The following is a 6,000-nucleotide window of genomic DNA, read 5'->3' as shown; positions in this document are numbered from 1 at the left end:
ATCAAATGCAATTGATTCTGCTTTTGCCAAGTTCCATCCATCTCTGTGAAATGCAAACAGAAGCGAGTATGTATCGAAGGAATGGGAATGGGGAGGGGAGGGGAGCAGTATTGTCGGAATCCTTTCAGCTCTTTCTAATTAAAGGATGCTGCAGGCTGCCACTGAAATGTAGAGCAGGATGGCGAAGACTCTTGCAGGCTAAACTACGTCGTCACATTCAAAATAACCCAAGGTGATGAATTGTCCAACTGAACCCACAGGAAGTGGGGATGCTGAAAATAACTTTCATAAACGGTAATCCAGCCATCGAGACAGTTTAGTCCGGAAGCTCAATATGACCAAAAAGGCAAAAGAGCAGCACAGTGGCATAGTGGTTAGCACTGCTGCCTCACATCGCCAGGGGCCTGAGTTCGATTCCCGGCTTGGGTCACTGTCTGTATGGAGTTTGCACATTCTCCCTGGGCGGGTTTCCTCCGGGTGATCCAGTTTCCTCCCACAGTCCAAAGATGTGCGGGTTAGGCGGATTGGCCATGCTAAATTGCCCCTTAGTGTCAGGGAGACTAGGGTAAATGCCTGGGGTTATGGGGATAGGGCCTGGGTGGGATTGTGGTCGGTGCAGACTCAATGGGCTGAATAGCCTCCTTCTGCAATGTAGGATTCTATGATTCTATGAAATCAGTGCATTTGACATCAAGGAGATAGCAATTATATTTCTGAGTCTGCACACGTGTTGGCGTGGGTTTTTTTTAATGCAAGTATTATCAGGACTCAGTGTAAGTATCAGAACACTTTCAGGTCAGGCAAAGAAGAGGTCAGAGGCAGAGTAAAGGGCCCAACAACCTGCCTCAAGCCCAATCACAGGCGAGGTATGTCCCTGTGATTCCCCCCCCCCCCCCCCTCCCCATTTCTCACAGCAACTATCTTTATACCATTTCTGAACCAACAGGTTTATTTAGAATCGCAAGCTTTCGGAGCCCTGCTCCTTCATCAGGTATGGGGAGGTAGGTTCACAAACACAACATATATAGGCAAAGACACAATTGCAAGATAATTACAGATTGGAACGTGAAGAGTGGTTGGAATGCGGGTCTTTGCAGGTAATCAAGTCTTTATAGGTACGAAGAGTGTGAGTGGAGAGAGGGATAATCACACGTTAAAGAGGTGTGAATTGTCTCAAGCCAGGACAGTTCATAGGATTTTGCAAACCCAGGCAGTGTGGTGGGGGTTACAAGTCATTTGACGTGAACCCAAGATCCCGGTTGAGGTCGTCCTCATGCATGCGGAACTTGGCTATCAGTTTCTGCTCGGCGATTCTGCATTTTCTTGAATCTTGAAGGCTGCCTTGGAGAATGCTTACCCAAAGATCGGAGGCTGAATGCCCTTGATTGCTGAAGTGCTCCCCGACTGGAAGGGAACACTCCTGCCTGGTGATTGTTGATGAAGGAGCAGCACTCCGAAAGCTTGATTCCAAATAAACCTGTTGGACTTTAACCTGGTGTTGTGAGACTTCTTACTGTACCCACCCCCAGTCCAACCGCAGCATCTCCACCTCATTTTTGACCCAGTGAACTTTATGACCAATTCAGCACCAACATTGTTGTCAACATATTGATACTTCTTCATCTGTGGACACAGAGATTCATGCACACAGAACCCTGATAGCCTGCAAGAGAAGACTTCATGCCCTTAGTCTCTGACCCTGGTTCAAACCAGGTATCTCAAGGTGGAAAGATTAAACAATACACTAAGCTTCCCTCCCCCTCCTCCAGCCATCCCCATCCAACAATATTTAATTATTTTTCAGTTTATAGCATATTAGAAACAGGTTATAGTTAATTATCTACACAGCTAACATGTGCCATCAGTCAGGAGTTATCCTAATTGTCTCATTTATCGAAAACATATATTGTAACGCTTATCAAAACATTTCCTGCACTAATTAAAGAATGATAAATCATACACCAACTCTTCTCCAGAAACATCCCATTTTAAATTAAAATCTATGATTATATCATCTTACCATCACCCAGAACATTACTCAAATTGAGTAATCAGTGAGTAGCTAATTCACTACTTTGCAGATAGGACAGTCCTTGGCCAAAATGGCCACTTAAATTCTATTTTTGCTGAAAAGGGTCCTGATAAATGTTAACAAACCTATATCTTAAAAATCCAGCTTAGCGTTATGTTTTTTCCATTGAGATTCAGTAGAGTTCCGATGGATCTTTGTTAAAAGAAATGCAGTTCAGGATAACGGAGTTGCTGAAACTGATGCTGTACTGACACATCCACTCGAGAAGCGGGTTATGACTCCTTCAACTAGCAATGTGGGGAAATGATCCTCGAATTTTCCTTCCTCGGGGGGAAAAAAAATCTCTTAAATTACTCAGAGTCTAGTTTCCAAAAGAAACAAGTAAAATTTCTTTCCAGTTTGATCACTGTGACTGTAGTGGAGAAGTTGTGTGGATTCAATTGATTCATCATGTTGGCAAAATGTCCATGGACTTGAGCACCCTCTTGGATGCCATTGGCATCTGTGCCACAGTGAATAGGAGATGCATTCACTATGTGACATGGGTGGCAGATACTTAGCACCGCAGAGCCAGCTCCATTGTGAACATTTACCAGTGCTACATTTTGCTTTCATTTTCAAAGCCATTTAACTGTTTGCTGTTTAGTTAGGTTATTTTTTTCTATGACTAGTTAGGATTAGTGCAATGCACGCACACACACAGCAAAAGTGTAGGGAAGAATTCCTCTGATTCCATGTGTAGTGACACCATTACCAAATTTGTGATTTCTAGTCTTTCATAATTTTTTTTAAGCACATTGTCAAATCAAGATTCCTATAGCATCTTAATTTCATTAATCTGTGGAACAAAGAATCACAAAATTAGATTCACATGTTGGCTGCGTCCCAGATACAAATCTAGAGCATTATGAGTTTCTATGGAGGAAATCTTATTACGGCATCGGTTTTAGAACTTCATTTATTTGTTTAACAGCTTTTAAAGCTTAAAGCTTATTTATTAGCGTCACAAGTAAGCTTCCATTAACACTGCAATGAAGTTACTGTGGTAATCCCTTAGTTGCCACACTCCGGTGGCTGTTCGGGTACACCGAGGGAAAATTTAGCATGGCCAATGCACCTAATCAGCACATCTTTCAGACTGTGCGAGGAAACTGGAGCACCCGGAGGAAACCCATGCACACACAAGGAGAACAGTGACCCAAACCGGGAATCAAACCTGGGACTGTGAGGCAGCAGTGCTAACCACTGTGCCATCGTGCTGACTGCATGCCTTCCAACAGGGATCCAACAAAATCATACTATCAATATTAAGGGTGGCACAGCGGTTATCATTGCTGTCTCACAGTGCCAGGGAACTGGGTTCAATTCCTGGCTTGGTCACGGTCAGTGTGGAGTTTGCACGTGTCAGCGTGGGTTTCCTCCAGATGCTCCAGTTCCCTCCCACAGTCCAAAGATGTGCAGGTTAGGTTGATTGGCCATGTTAAATTGTCTCTTAGTGTCCTAAGATGTGTAGGTTAGGGAAATTAGTGGGGTAAATATGTGGAGTTACGGGGATAGGGCCTGGGTAAGATGCTTTGTCAGAGAATCGGTGTAGACTCATTAGAGTGAATGGCCTCCTTCTGCACTGTAAGGATTCTATGATTCTATAACTAAATTTCGATGTAAAAATATAACAATCAGCTTAATTTTTAAAATGTAGGTTTGTATTCATGTATAAGGACCATAAAATAGAATAGAATCCCTACAGTGCAGAAGGAGGCCATTTGGCCCATCGAGTCTGCACTGACCACAATCTCACCCAGGCCCTATTTCCGTAACGCCACATATTTACCCTGTTAATCCTGACACTAGGGTCAATTTAGCATGGCCAATCAACCTAACCCACACATCTTTGGACTATGGGAGAAAACTGGAGCACCCAGAGGAAACTCAGACAGACACAGGGAGAATGTGCAAACTCCACACAGACAGTAACCCGAGGCCGGAATTTAATCCGGGTCCTTGACGATGTGAGGCAGCAGTGCGAACCACTGTGCCACCCACCATATCAACAAATAGAATTCAAGTTGCCATCCTAGTCCAGCAATCGTCTAAAACAAAAGTAAAATCTTCAAGCGCTGTTCATACAAATAAATTAAGCTGATGATGGCTCCATCTCTCTATAATTTCTTGTGTGAGTACTCCATTCAGGCATTATTCGAGATGATAATAAGATGCTAGAGTCAAGAGAATTTTATTTAAAATTGGATTTATTCAGCTAAGAAGAGTTAGTGCATGATTCATCAAACTTCAATTAATGCAGGAAATGTTTCGATTAAAGATCTTCAAATATATTGCTCAAATCCCGCCAGTTTTCCTTTCTTATATATTTCTGATTTTAATCATTCCACAATTAGCACTGTGCCTTCAGCTGCCAAGACTCTAAATTAGTAATTCTCGCCGTGAACCAGTCCCCGTTGTGAGCTGCTTGAAGACACTCTTTAAAACTTACTTTTTCAATCAAGCATTTGGTCACCTGTCCTACCATCACCTTATGTGGTATCGTGCCAAGCTTTTCTTGCTAACACTCCTGCGAAAAGTCTTGGGACATTAACCACGTGAAAGGTGCAACATAAACACAAGTCGTTGTTGTTGAATACTGGACTATCCCAACTCGTGGATTCTGTAATGAGCAGCAGAGTGCGCAGTCACTCTTTTAAATAACAACTGATGGTAAGAGGCGCATTTCCACACTGGATCAGGCCAAGGCCATTTTGGGCATTGTCAACACAGCCAGAACCAAACAGGAATAGAGCTTGCTGCTAATGAGCTCATTCAATCCAATGAATGAAGTGTGGCTAATCAAAGATGGACAGCTTACAAGTTGGATTTCTCTGCAACCTCATCCTGATTGGCCTCAGGGAACGAGATGTCCACCAACCCATCAGAGTTACACTGGCTGGCGAAGAGAATTCTGGTGGCAAGCCTTGCAGCCAGTACCTGCACATCAGAGAGAACAAAATACTCAATTGTGCTTGAATTACCATCCAACACAGGAATTTCACATCAATTTATGTGAAGGCAAACATTTCGAAGCATCACCTCCCTGTCCATATTAAACCTCTCTCCTACCTCAGTGGAATTGAAGGGAGGAGGTCATTTTAACATAATCTGCTTGCCAATCGTTTTGGCAAATCGTATAAACTAAATGTTAAAAAAACTGAGGGACAAAGTAAAAGGGGCAGCCTCCTAAAGAGGGGAACCGCCCAAAACAAAAAACAAAGCGTAAAGGCAACTTAAAACATCAAACCAAAATGTGATTGAATTGGACACTGAGGGGATCTGATCAGCCACCCAGTTTGCGCCTTGTCTGATTTAATTTGCCGCGGACGACGGGGAACAATCAAATCAGGCGAAGAATGAATTGAGCAACCAATTTGAACTGGTCAGCTTCCCATTGGGCAGGGTAGGCTAGAACGACCCCGACACAGCTTCTTTTCTCTGGGGTTTCAGTTCTTAATAACTACATTATCCCTGGTACATAACAAACGTTCAGAATACTCTGCACTGAACAAACAGGGGGGTGAAGTCGGTTAGTCAACCTTTAACATTTCCATTGCAGTAATGAAGAAACTGGTGGTTGAATACACAGGGGCTCCTTCCGAGTCACATTGATGATGAGTTCTATACAACTAGTTCTATTTCAGTGAAGTAAGAGTAATTGGTTTTCAGTTCTTGTTTTCTTTCACCGTCAATTAACATCCTCAATGGTCAGAAGCTGTACTTCATACAACGTGTGCTATTCCAGGGTTACATAGAAGGGGGATGATAAACCTAAAAAGGGTTTCAAACAACAGAGATTCAGAATGCAATTAAAATAACATTGCATACATTTCAGTCCTTAACTTAACCTCATTTCTTTTATTGCTAACAACAATTCCTCGAATAGATGTCAATAGGAATTAAAGGCAATTCGGTTTCTCAGACAT

This window comes from Mustelus asterias, chromosome 8, assembly GCF_964213995.1.
Source record: "Mustelus asterias chromosome 8, sMusAst1.hap1.1, whole genome shotgun sequence".
NCBI classification, from domain to species: Eukaryota; Metazoa; Chordata; class Chondrichthyes; order Carcharhiniformes; family Triakidae; genus Mustelus; species Mustelus asterias.
This window is presented reverse-complemented; position numbering follows the sequence as displayed.